Source organism: Pseudophryne corroboree, unplaced genomic scaffold, assembly GCF_028390025.1.
Source record: "Pseudophryne corroboree isolate aPseCor3 unplaced genomic scaffold, aPseCor3.hap2 scaffold_801, whole genome shotgun sequence".
Taxonomy (NCBI): domain Eukaryota; kingdom Metazoa; phylum Chordata; class Amphibia; order Anura; family Myobatrachidae; genus Pseudophryne; species Pseudophryne corroboree.
Genome location: NW_026970380.1, coordinates 170,355 through 184,375, shown reverse-complemented (window position 1 = coordinate 184,375; position 14,021 = coordinate 170,355). Strand labels below are relative to the sequence as shown.

General features: G+C 39.3%; 10 non-coding genes across 10 annotated transcripts; all 10 read left to right on the top strand.

Annotated features, from left to right (window-relative positions):
- Window positions 1-1,514: 1,514 nt before the first annotated feature.
- TRNAF-GAA (transfer RNA phenylalanine (anticodon GAA)) lies at window positions 1,515-1,587 on the top strand. The gene has a single exon. It is a non-coding gene; the product is annotated as a tRNA-Phe (tRNA).
- Window positions 1,588-2,397: 810 nt separating this feature from the next.
- Window positions 2,398-2,470, top strand: TRNAF-GAA (transfer RNA phenylalanine (anticodon GAA)). Its single transcript has one exon. It is a non-coding gene; the product is annotated as a tRNA-Phe (tRNA).
- A 2,204-nt stretch (window positions 2,471-4,674) lies between these two features.
- Window positions 4,675-4,747, top strand: TRNAF-GAA (transfer RNA phenylalanine (anticodon GAA)). The gene has a single exon. It is a non-coding gene; the product is annotated as a tRNA-Phe (tRNA).
- An 812-nt stretch (window positions 4,748-5,559) lies between these two features.
- Window positions 5,560-5,633, top strand: TRNAF-GAA (transfer RNA phenylalanine (anticodon GAA)). The gene has a single exon. It is a non-coding gene; the product is annotated as a tRNA-Phe (tRNA).
- A 1,687-nt stretch (window positions 5,634-7,320) lies between these two features.
- TRNAF-GAA (transfer RNA phenylalanine (anticodon GAA)) lies at window positions 7,321-7,393 on the top strand. Its single transcript has one exon. It is a non-coding gene; the product is annotated as a tRNA-Phe (tRNA).
- Window positions 7,394-8,203: 810 nt separating this feature from the next.
- Window positions 8,204-8,276, top strand: TRNAF-GAA (transfer RNA phenylalanine (anticodon GAA)). Its single transcript has one exon. It is a non-coding gene; the product is annotated as a tRNA-Phe (tRNA).
- A 1,535-nt stretch (window positions 8,277-9,811) lies between these two features.
- TRNAF-GAA (transfer RNA phenylalanine (anticodon GAA)) lies at window positions 9,812-9,884 on the top strand. The gene has a single exon. It is a non-coding gene; the product is annotated as a tRNA-Phe (tRNA).
- A 362-nt stretch (window positions 9,885-10,246) lies between these two features.
- Window positions 10,247-10,319, top strand: TRNAF-AAA (transfer RNA phenylalanine (anticodon AAA)). Its single transcript has one exon. It is a non-coding gene; the product is annotated as a tRNA-Phe (tRNA).
- A 2,205-nt stretch (window positions 10,320-12,524) lies between these two features.
- Window positions 12,525-12,597, top strand: TRNAF-GAA (transfer RNA phenylalanine (anticodon GAA)). Its single transcript has one exon. It is a non-coding gene; the product is annotated as a tRNA-Phe (tRNA).
- Window positions 12,598-13,409: 812 nt separating this feature from the next.
- On the top strand, window positions 13,410-13,482 carry TRNAF-GAA (transfer RNA phenylalanine (anticodon GAA)). Its single transcript has one exon. It is a non-coding gene; the product is annotated as a tRNA-Phe (tRNA).
- Window positions 13,483-14,021: the final 539 nt, after the last annotated feature.

Below are 14,021 nucleotides of genomic sequence, written 5' to 3'. Positions count from 1 at the left end.
TAGACTGAAGATCTAAGGGTGTCTTGTTCAATCCTGGGGTTTAGCATGGTTGGGTGTTTGCTTTTGCTACTGAATAGCAATTTAGCAGCAAAAACTGTTGTTTTCAGTTTTTGATCTTGAAAAACATTTTATGTTATTTCAGTTTGCAAAATCTTTAGCTCCAAAAAAAGACTTTCTTATCAGTATAGCTTGCCAAAATAGCTCAGTTGTGAGAGCAATAGACTGAAGACCTTAAAATCCCTAGTACGATCGTGGGTTTCCACATGTTTGGGTGTTTGCAGTTTGTTACTGAGTAGCAATTCAGCAAAAAGAAATTTAGCAGCAGAAACGTTTATTTTCAGGTTTCGCCCTCTAGGACACTTGATGTTCTTTCAGTTTGCCTTATCTTAAACACCAAAAAAGACTTTCCAAATGTCAGACGTAGCTGCAATATCTCATTTGGGAGAGCATTAGACTGAAGATCTATAAGTCCCTGGTTCGATCCCTGGTTTCGGCATGTTTAGTAGCTGTATTTTTGTTACAGAATAGCAATTTACCAGCAGAATCTTTCATTATCAGGTGTTGCTCTTCAAGAACACCTGATGCTCTTTTTTTCCCAACCTAAAACCCCAAATACGACTTCACATCTGTCACAATTAGCCGAAATAGCTCAGTTGGGAGAGCGTTAGACTGAAGAACTAAAGGATCCCGGGTTTCGGCATATTTAGTTACTGTTTTTTTTGTTACAGAATAGCAATTTAGCAGCAGAAACTGCCGTGTTCAGGTTCTGGTCTTCAAGAACATTTCATGTTATTACAGTTTGCATTATTATTTGCCCCAATAAAATAATTTCTTATTAGTAGAGCTTGGCGAAATAGCTCAGTTGTGACAACATTAGACTGAAGATCTAAGGGTGTCTTGTTCAATCCTGGGGTTTAGCATGGTTGGGTGTTTGCTATTGCTACTGAATAGCAATTTAGCAGCAAAAACTGTTGTGTTCAGGTTTTGATCTTGAAAAGCATTTTATGTTATTTCAGTTTGCAAAATCTTTAGCTCCTAAAAAAAGACATTCTTATCAGTATAGCTTGCCAAAATAGCTCAGTTGTGAGAGCAGTAGACTGAAGACCTTAAAATCCCTAGTACGATCATGGGTTTCCACATGTTTGGGTGTTTGCAGTTTGTTACTGAGTAGCAATTCAGCAAAAAGAAATTTAGCAGCAGAAACTTTCATTTTCAGGTTTCGCCCTCTAGGACACTTGATGTTCTTTCAGTTTGCCTTATCTTAAACACCAAAAAATACTTTCTAAACGTCAGACTTACATGCAATAGCTCTTTTGTGAGAGCATTAAACTGAAGATCTAAAGGTCCTGGGTTCGATCCCAGGATTCGGCATATTTAGTTGCGGTATTTTTGTTACAGAATAGCAATTTACCAGCAGAATCTTTCATTATCAGGTGTTGTTCATCAAGAACACTTAATGCTCTTTTTTTTCCCAGCCTAAAACCCCAAATACGGCTTGACATCTTTCACAATTAGCCGAAATAGCTCAGTTGGGAGAGCGTTAGACTGAAGATCTAAAGGTCCCTGGTTCGATCCCGGGTTTTGGCATATTTAGTTGCTGTTTTTTGTTACAGAATAGCAATTTAGCAGCAGAAACTGCCGTGTTCAGGTTCTGATCTTCAAGATCATTTCATGTTATTACAGTTTGCATTATTATTAGCCCCAATGAAAGAATTTCTTATTAGTAGAGCTTGGCGAAATAGCTCAGTTGTGAGAACATTAGACTGAAGATCTAAGGGTGTCTTGTTCAATCCTGGGGTTTAGCATGGTTGGGTGTTTGCTTTTGCTACTGAATAGCAATTTAGCAGCAAAAACTGTTGTTTTCAGTTTTTGATCTTGAAAAACATTTTATGTTATTTCAGTTTGCAAAATCTTTAGCTCCAAAAAAAGACTTTCTTATCAGTATAGCTTGCCAAAATAGCTCAGTTGTGAGAGCAATAGACTGAAGACTTTAAAATCCCTAGTACTATCGTGGGTTTCCACATGTTTGGGTGTTTGCATTTTGTTACTGAGTAGCAATTCAGCAAAAAGAAATTTAGCAGCAGAAACGTTTATTTTCAGGTTTCGCCCTCTAGGACACTTGATGTTCTTTCAGTTTGCCTTATCTTAAACACCAAAAAAGACTTTCCAAATGTCAGACGTAGCTGCAATAGCTCATTTGGGAGAGCATTAGACTGAAGATCTATAAGTCCCTGGTTCGATCCCGGGTTTCGGCATGTTTAGTAGCTGTATTTTTGTTACAGAATAGCAATTTACCAGCAGAATCTTTCATTATAAGGTGTTGCTCTTCAAGAACACTTGATGCTCTTTTTTCCCCAACCTAAAACCCCAAATACGACTTCACATCTGTCACAATTAGCTGAAATAGCTCAGTTGGGAGAGCATTAAACTGAAGATCTAAAGGTCCCTGGTTCGATCCCGGGTTTCGGCATATTTAGTTGCTGTTTTTTTGTTACAGAATAGCAATTTAGCAGCAGAAACTGCCGTGTTCAGGTTCTGGTCTTCAAGAACATTTCATGTTATTACAGTTTGCATTATTATTAGCCCCAATAAAAGAATTTCTTATTAGTAGAGCTTGGCAAAATAGCTCAGTAGTGAGAACATTAGACTGAAGATCTAAGGGTGTCTTGTTCAATCCTGGGGTTTAGCATGGTTGGGTGTTTGCTTTTGCTACTGAATAGCAATTTAGCAGCAAAAACTGTTGTTTTCAGTTTTTGATCTTGAAAAACATTTGATGTTATTTCAGTTTGCAAAATCTTTAGCTCCAAAAAAAGACATTCTTATCAGTATAGCTTGCCAAAATAGCTCAGTTGTGAGAGCAATAGACTGAAGACCTTAAAATCCCTAGTACGATCGTGGGTTTCCACATGTTTGGGTGTTTGCATTTTCTTACTGAGTAGCAATTCAGCAAAAAGAAATTTAGCAGCAGAAACGTTTATTTTCAGGTTTCGCCCTCTAGGACACTAGATGTTCTTTCAGTTTGCCTTATCTTAAACACCAAAAAAGACTTTCCAGATGTCAGACGTAGCTACAATAGCTCATTTGGGAGAGCATTAGACTGAAGATCTATAAGTCCCTGGTTCGATCCCGGGTTTCGGCATGTAAAGTAGCTGTATTTTTGTTACAGAATAGCAATTTACCAGCAGAATCTTTCATTATAAGGTGTTGCTCTAAACATGGGTCTTCAACCTGCGACCCTCCAGCTGCTGTGGAACTACACATCCCAGCATGCCCTGCCTCAGTTTTAGCATACCTTAATAGCAAAACTGTAGCAGGGCATGCTGGGATGTGTAGTTTCACAGCAGCTGGAGGGCCACAGGATGAAGACCCATGCTCTACAAGAACACTTGATGCTCTTTTTTTCCCAACCTAAAACCCCAAATACGACTTCACATCTGTCACAATTAGCCAAAATAGCTCAGTTGGGAGAGCGTTAAGGTGTGTACACACGGTAAGATATTTTCTTCCGATTCTGACTATATAGTCAGAATCGGAAGAAAAGATAGTGCAGATCGCAAGGTGACAGTCACCTTGCGATCCCGATCCGATGCCGATGCGCGGCCCCGCGCGGTCGGCATCGGCAGAAAAAATAGGCTGTGCAGGCAAGTCAATCCTGGCTATCTCTATAGAAGAGATAGTCAGGATTGACATCGCACATAGCCAGCATCGCAAGCACACTCATTATGTGCTTGCGATACTGGCTAAGTGCCGACCCGGCCCCCTGTCGCACGGTGAGAATCGGATAAGTCCGAATCTCACCGTGTGTATGCACCCTAAGACTGAAGATCTAAAGGTCCCTGGTTTGATCCCGGGTTTCGGCATATTTAGCTGCTGTTTTTTTTGTTACAGAATAGCAATTTAGCAGCAGAAAATGCCGTGTTCAGGTTCTGGTCTTCAAGAACATTTCATGTTATTACAGTTTGCATTATTATTAGCCCCAATAAAAGAATTTCTTATTAGTAGAGCTTGGCGAAATAGCTCAGTTGTGACAACATTAGACTGAAGATCTAAGGGTGTCTTGTTCAATCCTGGGGTTTAGCATGGTTGGGTGTTTGCTTTTGCTACTGAATAGCAATTTAGCAGCAAAAACTGTTGTGTTCAGGTTTTGATCTTGAAAAGCATTTTATGTTATTTCAGTTTGCAAAATCTTTAGCTCCTAAAAAAAGACATTCTTATCAGTATAGCTTGCCAAAATAGCTCAGTTGTGAGAGCAATAGACTGAAGACCTTAAAATCCCTAGTACGATCGTGGGTTTCCACATGTTTGGGTGTTTGCAGTTTGTTACTGAGTAGCAATTCAGCAAAAAGAAATTTAGCAGCAGAAACTTTCATTTTCAGGTTTCGCCCTCTAGGAAAATTGATGTTCTTTCAGTTTGCCTTATCTTAAACACCAAAAAAGACTTTCTAAACGTCAGACTTACACGCAATAGCTCTTTTGTGAGAGCATTAAACTGAAGATCTAAAGGTCCTGGGTTCGATCCCAGGATTCGGCATATTTAGTTGCGGTATTTTTGTTACAGAATAGCAATTTACCAGCAGAATCTTTCATTATCAGGTGTTGTTCATCAAGAACACTTAATGCTCTTTTTTTTCCTAGCCTAAAACCCCAAATACGGCTTGACATCTTTCACAATTAGCTGAAATAGCTCAGTTGGGAGAGCGTTAGACTGAAGATCTAAAGGTCCCTGGTTCGATCCCGGGTTTCGGCATATTTAGTTGCTGTTTTTTTTGTTACAGAATAGCAATTTAGCAGCAGAAACTGCCGTGTTCAGGTTCCTGTCTTCAAGATCATTTCATGTTAAAACAGTTTGCATTATTATTAGCCCCAATGAAAGAATTTCTTATTAGTAGAGCTTGGCGAAATAGCTCAGTTGTGAGAACATTAGACTGAAGATCTAAGGGTGTCTTGTTCAATCCTGGGGTTTAGCATGGTTGGGTGTTTGCTTTTGCTACTGAATAGCAATTTAGCAGCAAAAACTGTTGTTTTCAGTTTTTGATCTTGAAAAACATTTTATGTTATTTCAGTTTGCAAAATCTTTAGCTCCAAAAAAAGACTTTCTTATCAGTATAGCTTGCCAAAATAGCTCAGTTGTGAGAGCAATAGACTGAAGACCTTAAAATCCCTAGTACGATCGTGGGTTTCCACATGTTTGGGTGTTTGCATTTTGTTACTGAGTAGCAATTCAGCAAAAAGAAATTTAGCAGCAGAAACGTTTATTTTCAGGTTTCGCCCTCTAGGACACTTGATGTTCTTTCAGTTTGCCTTATCTTAAACACCAAAAAAGACTTTCTAAATGTCAGACGTAGCTGCAATAGCTCATTTGGGAGAGCATTAGACTGAAGATCTATAAGTCCCTGGTTTGATCCCGGGTTTCGGCATGTTTAGTAGCTGTATTTTTGTTACAGAATAGCAATTTACCAGCAGAATCTTTCATTATCAGGTGTTGCTCTTCAAGAACACTTGATGCTCTTTTTTTCCCAACCTAAAACCCCAAATACGACTTCACATCTTTCACAATTAGCCGAAATAACTCAGTTGGGAGAGCGTTAGACTGAAGAACTAAAGGGTCCCTGGTTCGATCCTGGGTTTCGGCATATTTAGTTGCTGTTTTTTTGTTACAGAATAGCAATTTAGCAGCAGAAACTGCCGTGTTCAGGTTCTGGTCTTCAAGATCATTTCATGTTATTACAGTTTGCATTATTATTAGCCCCAATAAAAGAATTTCTTATTAGTAGAGCTTGGCGAAATAGCTCAGTTGTGACAACATTAGACTGAAGATCTAAGGGTGTCTTGTTCAATCCTGGGGTTTAGCATGGTTGGGTGTTTGCTTTTGCTACTGAATAGCAATTTAGCAGCAAAAACTGTTGTTTTCAGTTTTTGATCTTGAAAAACATTTTATGTTATTTCAGTTTGCAAAATCTTTAGCTCCAAAAAAAGACTTTCTTATCAGTATAGCTTGCCAAAATAGCTCAGTTGTGAGAGCAATAGACTGAAGACCTTAAAATCCCTAGTACGATCGTGGGTTTCCACATGTTTGGGTGTTTGCAGTTTGTTACTGAGTAGCAATTCAGCAAAAAGAAATTTAGCAGCAGAAACGTTTATTTTCAGGTTTCGCCCTCTAGGACACTTGATGTTCTTTCAGTTTGCCTTATCTTAAACACCAAAAAAGACTTTCCAAATGTCAGACGTAGCTGCAATATCTCATTTGGGAGAGCATTAGACTGAAGATCTATAAGTCCCTGGTTCGATCCCTGGTTTCGGCATGTTTAGTAGCTGTATTTTTGTTACAGAATAGCAATTTACCAGCAGAATCTTTCATTATCAGGTGTTGCTCTTCAAGAACACCTGATGCTCTTTTTTTCCCAACCTAAAACCCCAAATACGACTTCACATCTGTCACAATTAGCCGAAATAGCTCAGTTGGGAGAGCGTTAGACTGAAGAACTAAAGGATCCCGGGTTTCGGCATATTTAGTTACTGTTTTTTTTGTTACAGAATAGCAATTTAGCAGCAGAAACTGCCGTGTTCAGGTTCTGGTCTTCAAGAACATTTCATGTTATTACAGTTTGCATTATTATTTGCCCCAATAAAATAATTTCTTATTAGTAGAGCTTGGCGAAATAGCTCAGTTGTGACAACATTAGACTGAAGATCTAAGGGTGTCTTGTTCAATCCTGGGGTTTAGCATGGTTGGGTGTTTGCTATTGCTACTGAATAGCAATTTAGCAGCAAAAACTGTTGTGTTCAGGTTTTGATCTTGAAAAGCATTTTATGTTATTTCAGTTTGCAAAATCTTTAGCTCCTAAAAAAAGACATTCTTATCAGTATAGCTTGCCAAAATAGCTCAGTTGTGAGAGCAGTAGACTGAAGACCTTAAAATCCCTAGTACGATCATGGGTTTCCACATGTTTGGGTGTTTGCAGTTTGTTACTGAGTAGCAATTCAGCAAAAAGAAATTTAGCAGCAGAAACTTTCATTTTCAGGTTTCGCCCTCTAGGACACTTGATGTTCTTTCAGTTTGCCTTATCTTAAACACCAAAAAATACTTTCTAAACGTCAGACTTACATGCAATAGCTCTTTTGTGAGAGCATTAAACTGAAGATCTAAAGGTCCTGGGTTCGATCCCAGGATTCGGCATATTTAGTTGCGGTATTTTTGTTACAGAATAGCAATTTACCAGCAGAATCTTTCATTATCAGGTGTTGTTCATCAAGAACACTTAATGCTCTTTTTTTTCCCAGCCTAAAACCCCAAATACGGCTTGACATCTTTCACAATTAGCCGAAATAGCTCAGTTGGGAGAGCGTTAGACTGAAGATCTAAAGGTCCCTGGTTCGATCCCGGGTTTTGGCATATTTAGTTGCTGTTTTTTGTTACAGAATAGCAATTTAGCAGCAGAAACTGCCGTGTTCAGGTTCTGATCTTCAAGATCATTTCATGTTATTACAGTTTGTATTATTATTAGCCCCAATGAAAGAATTTCTTATTAGTAGAGCTTGGCGAAATAGCTCAGTTGTGAGAACATTAGACTGAAGATCTAAGGGTGTCTTGTTCAATCCTGGGGTTTAGCATGGTTGGGTGTTTGCTTTTGCTACTGAATAGCAATTTAGCAGCAAAAACTGTTGTTTTCAGTTTTTGATCTTGAAAAACATTTTATGTTATTTCAGTTTGCAAAATCTTTAGCTCCAAAAAAAGACTTTCTTATCAGTATAGCTTGCCAAAATAGCTCAGTTGTGAGAGCAAAAGACTGAAGACTTTAAAATCCCTAGTACGATCGTGGGTTTCCACATGTTTGGGTGTTTGCATTTTGTTACTGAGTAGCAATTCAGCAAAAAGAAATTTAGCAGCAGAAACGTTTATTTTCAGGTTTCGCCCTCTAGGACACTTGATGTTCTTTCAGTTTGCCTTATCTTAAACACCAAAAAAGACTTTCCAAATGTCAGACGTAGCTGCAATAGCTCATTTGGGAGAGCATTAGACTGAAGATCTATAAGTCCCTGGTTCGATCCCGGGTTTCGGCATGTTTAGTAGCTGTATTTTTGTTACAGAATAGCAATTTACCAGCAGAATCTTTCATTATAAGGTGTTGCTCTTCAAGAACACTTGATGCTCTTTTTTTCCCAACCTAAAACCCCAAATACGACTTCACATCTGTCACAATTAGCTGAAATAGCTCAGTTGGGAGAGCATTAAACTGAAGATCTATAAGTCCCTGGTTCGATCCCGGGTTTCGGCATGTAAAGTAGCTGTATTTTTGTTACAGAATAGCAATTTACCAGCAGAATCTTTCATTATAAGGTGTTGCTCTACAACATGGGTCTTCAACCTGCGACCCTCCAGCTGCTGTGGAACTACACATCCCAGCATGCCCTGCCTCAGTTTTAGCATACCTTAATAGCAAAACTGTAGCAGGGCATGCTGGGATGTGTAGTTTCACAGCAGCTGGAGGGCCACAGGATGAAGACCCATGCTCTACAAGAACACTTGATGCTCTTTTTTTCCCAACCTAAAACCCCAAATACGACTTCACATCTGTCACAATTAGCCAAAATAGCTCAGTTGGGAGAGCGTTAAGGTGTGTACACACGGTAAGATATTTTCTTCCGATTCTGACTATATAGTCAGAATCGGAAGAAAAGATAGTGCAGATCGCAAGGTGACAGTCACCTTGCGATCCCGATCCGATGCCGATGCGCGGCCCCGCGCGGTCGGCATCGGCAGAAAAAATAGGCTGTGCAGGCAAGTCAATCCTGGCTATCTCTATAGAAGAGATAGTCAGGATTGACATCGCACATAGCCAGCATCGCAAGCACACTCATTATGTGCTTGCGATACTGGCTAAGTGCCGACCCGGCCCCCTGTCGCACGGTGAGAATCGGATAAGTCCGAATCTCACCGTGTGTATGCACCCTAAGACTGAAGATCTAAAGGTCCCTGGTTTGATCCCGGGTTTCGGCATATTTAGCTGCTGTTTTTTTTGTTACAGAATAGCAATTTAGCAGCAGAAAATGCCGTGTTCAGGTTCTGGTCTTCAAGAACATTTCATGTTATTACAGTTTGCATTATTATTAGCCCCAATAAAAGAATTTCTTATTAGTAGAGCTTGGCGAAATAGCTCAGTTGTGACAACATTAGACTGAAGATCTAAGGGTGTCTTGTTCAATCCTGGGGTTTAGCATGGTTGGGTGTTTGCTTTTGCTACTGAATAGCAATTTAGCAGCAAAAACTGTTGTGTTCAGGTTTTGATCTTGAAAAGCATTTTATGTTATTTCAGTTTGCAAAATCTTTAGCTCCTAAAAAAAGACATTCTTATCAGTATAGCTTGCCAAAATAGCTCAGTTGTGAGAGCAATAGACTGAAGACCTTAAAATCCCTAGTACGATCGTGGGTTTCCACATGTTTGGGTGTTTGCAGTTTGTTACTGAGTAGCAATTCAGCAAAAAGAAATTTAGCAGCAGAAACTTTCATTTTCAGGTTTCGCCCTCTAGGAAAATTGATGTTCTTTCAGTTTGCCTTATCTTAAACACCAAAAAAGACTTTCTAAACGTCAGACTTACACGCAATAGCTCTTTTGTGAGAGCATTAAACTGAAGATCTAAAGGTCCTGGGTTCGATCCCAGGATTCGGCATATTTAGTTGCGGTATTTTTGTTACAGAATAGCAATTTACCAGCAGAATCTTTCATTATCAGGTGTTGTTCATCAAGAACACTTAATGCTCTTTTTTTCCTAGCCTAAAACCCCAAATACGGCTTGACATCTTTCACAATTAGCTGAAATAGCTCAGTTGGGAGAGCGTTAGACTGAAGATCTAAAGGTCCCTGGTTCGATCCCGGGTTTCGGCATATTTAGTTGCTGTTTTTTTTGTTACAGAATAGCAATTTAGCAGCAGAAACTGCCGTGTTCAGGTTCCTGTCTTCAAGATCATTTCATGTTAAAACAGTTTGCATTATTATTAGCCCCAATGAAAGAATTTCTTATTAGTAGAGCTTGGCGAAATAGCTCAGTTGTGAGAACATTAGACTGAAGATCTATAAGTCCCAGGTTCGATCCCGGGTTTCGGCATGTTTAGTAGCTGTATTTTTGTTACAGAATAGCAATTTACCAGCAGAATCTTTCATTATAAGGTGTTGCTCTTCAAGAACACTTGATGCTCTTTTTTTCCCAACCTAAAACCCCAAATACGACTTCACATTTGTCACAATTAGCTGAAATAGCTCAGTTGGGAGAGCATTAAACTAAAGATCTAAAGGTCCCTGGTTCGATCCCGGGTTTCGGCATATTTAGTTGCTGTTTTTTTGTTACAGAATAGCAATTTAGCAGCAGAAACTGCCGTGTTCAGGTTCTGGTCTTCAAGAACATTTCATGTTATTACAGTTTGCATTATTATTAGCCCCAATAAAAGAATTTCTTATTAGTAGAGCTTGGCAAAATAGCTCAGTAGTGAGAACATTAGACTGAAGATCTAAGGGTGTCTTGTTCAATCCTGGGGTTTAGCATGGTTGGGTGTTTGCTTTTGCTACTGAATAGCAATTTAGCAGCAAAAACTGTTGTTTTCAGTTTTTGATCTTGAAAAACATTTTATGTTATTTCAGTTTGCAAAATCTTTAGCTCCAAAAAAAGACATTCTTATCAGTATAGCTTGCCAAAATAGCTCAGTTGTGAGAGCAATAGACTGAAGACCTTAAAATCCCTAGTACGATCGTGGGTTTCCACATGTTTGGGTGTTTGCATTTTCTTACTGAGTAGCAATTCAGCAAAAAGAAATTTAGCAGCAGAAACGTTTATTTTCAGGTTTCGCCCTCTAGGACACTAGATGTTCTTTCAGTTTGCCTTATCTTAAACACCAAAAAAGACTTTCCAGATGTCAGACGTAGCTACAATAGCTCATTTGGGAGAGCATTAGACTGAAGATCTATAAGTCCCTGGTTCGATCCCGGGTTTCGGCATGTAAAGTAGCTGTATTTTTGTTACAGAATAGCAATTTACCAGCAGAATCTTTCATTATAAGGTGTTGCTCTACAACATGGGTCTTCAACCTGCGACCCTCCAGCTGCTGTGGAACTACACATCCCAGCATGCCCTGCCTCAGTTTTAGCATACCTTAATAGCAAAACTGTAGCAGGGCATGCTGGGATGTGTAGTTTCACAGCAGCTGGAGGGCCACAGGATGAAGACCCATGCTCTACAAGAACACTTGATGCTCTTTTTTTCCCAACCTAAAACCCCAAATACGACTTCACATCTGTCACAATTAGCCAAAATAGCTCAGTTGGGAGAGCGTTAAGGTGTGTACACACGGTAAGATATTTTCTTCCGATTCTGACTATATAGTCAGAATCGGAAGAAAAGATAGTGCAGATCGCAAGGTGACAGTCACCTTGCGATCCCGATCCGATGCCGATGCGCGGCCCCGCGCGGTCGGCATCGGCAGAAAAAATAGGCTGTGCAGGCAAGTCAATCCTGGCTATCTCTATAGAAGAGATAGTCAGGATTGACATCGCACATAGCCAGCATCGCAAGCACACTCATTATGTGCTTGCGATACTGGCTAAGTGCCGACCCGGCCCCCTGTCGCACGGTGAGAATCGGATAAGTCCGAATCTCACCGTGTGTATGCACCCTAAGACTGAAGATCTAAAGGTCCCTGGTTTGATCCCGGGTTTCGGCATATTTAGCTGCTGTTTTTTTTGTTACAGAATAGCAATTTAGCAGCAGAAAATGCCGTGTTCAGGTTCTGGTCTTCAAGAACATTTCATGTTATTACAGTTTGCATTATTATTAGCCCCAATAAAAGAATTTCTTATTAGTAGAGCTTGGCGAAATAGCTCAGTTGTGACAACATTAGACTGAAGATCTAAGGGTGTCTTGTTCAATCCTGGGGTTTAGCATGGTTGGGTGTTTGCTTTTGCTACTGAATAGCAATTTAGCAGCAAAAACTGTTGTGTTCAGGTTTTGATCTTGAAAAGCATTTTATGTTATTTCAGTTTGCAAAATCTTTAGCTCCTAAAAAAAGACATTCTTATCAGTATAGCTTGCCAAAATAGCTCAGTTGTGAGAGCAATAGACTGAAGACCTTAAAATCCCTAGTACGATCGTGGGTTTCCACATGTTTGGGTGTTTGCAGTTTGTTACTGAGTAGCAATTCAGCAAAAAGAAATTTAGCAGCAGAAACTTTCATTTTCAGGTTTCGCCCTCTAGGAAAATTGATGTTCTTTCAGTTTGCCTTATCTTAAACACCAAAAAAGACTTTCTAAACGTCAGACTTACACGCAATAGCTCTTTTGTGAGAGCATTAAACTGAAGATCTAAAGGTCCTGGGTTCGATCCCAGGATTCGGCATATTTAGTTGCGGTATTTTTGTTACAGAATAGCAATTTACCAGCAGAATCTTTCATTATCAGGTGTTGTTCATCAAGAACACTTAATGCTCTTTTTTTTCCTAGCCTAAAACCCCAAATACGGCTTGACATCTTTCACAATTAGCTGAAATAGCTCAGTTGGGAGAGCGTTAGACTGAAGATCTAAAGGTCCCTGGTTCGATCCCGGGTTTCGGCATATTTAGTTGCTGTTTTTTTTGTTACAGAATAGCAATTTAGCAGCAGAAACTGCCGTGTTCAGGTTCCTGTCTTCAAGATCATTTCATGTTAAAACAGTTTGCATTATTATTAGCCCCAATGAAAGAATTTCTTATTAGTAGAGCTTGGCGAAATAGCTCAGTTGTGAGAACATTAGACTGAAGATCTAAGGGTGTCTTGTTCAATCCTGGGGTTTAGCATGGTTGGGTGTTTGCTTTTGCTACTGAATAGCAATTTAGCAGCAAAAACTGTTGTTTTCAGTTTTTGATCTTGAAAAACATTTTATGTTATTTCAGTTTGCAAAATCTTTAGCTCCAAAAAAAGACTTTCTTATCAGTATAGCTTGCCAAAATAGCTCAGTTGTGAGAGCAATAGACTGAAGACCTTAAAATCCCTAGTACGATCGTGGGTTTCCACATGTTTGGGTGTTTGCATTTTGTTACTGAGTAGCAATTCAGCAAAAAGAAATTTAGCAGCAGAAACGTTTATTTTCAGGTTTCGCCCTCTAGGACACTTGATGTTCTTTCAGTTTGCCTTATCTTAAACACCAAAAAAGACTTTCCAAATGTCAGACGTAGCTGCAATAGCTCATTTGGGAGGGCATTAGACTGAAGATCTACAAGTCCCTGGTTCGATCCCGGGTTTCGGCATGTTTAGTAGCTGTATTTTTGTTACAGAATAGCAATTTACCAGCAGAATCTTTCATTATAAGGTGTTGCTCTACAAGAACACTTGATGCTCTTTTTTTCCCAACCTAAAACCCCAAATACGACTTCACATCTGTCACAATTAGCCAAAATAGCTCAGTTGGGAGAGCGTTAGACTGAAGATCTAAAGGTCCCTGGTTCGATCCCGGGTTTCGGCATATTTAGCTGCTGTTTTTTTTTTTTACAGAATAGCAATTTAGCAGCAGAAACTGCCGTGTTCAGGTTCTGGTCTTCAAGAACATTTCATGTTATTACAGTTTGCATTATTATTAGCCCCAATAAAAGAATTTCTTATTAGTAGAGCTTGGCGAAATAGGTCAGTTGTGACAACATTAGACTGAAGATCTAAGGGTGTCTTGTTCAATCCTGGGGTTTAGCATGGTTGGGTGTTTGCTTTTGCTACTGAATAGCAATTTAGCAGCAAAAACTGTTGTGTTCAGGTTTTGATCTTGAAAAGCATTTTATGTTATTTCAGTTTGCAAAATCTTTAGCTCCTAAAAAAAGACATTCTTATCAGTATAGCTTGCCAAAATAGCTCAGTTGTGAGAGCAATAGACTGAAGACCTTAAAATCCCTAGTACGATCGTGGGTTTCCACATGTTTGGGTGTTTGCAGTTTGTTACTGAGTAGCAAGTCAGCAAAAAGAAATTTAGCAGCAGAAACTTTCATTTTCAGGTTTCGCCCTCTAGGACACTTG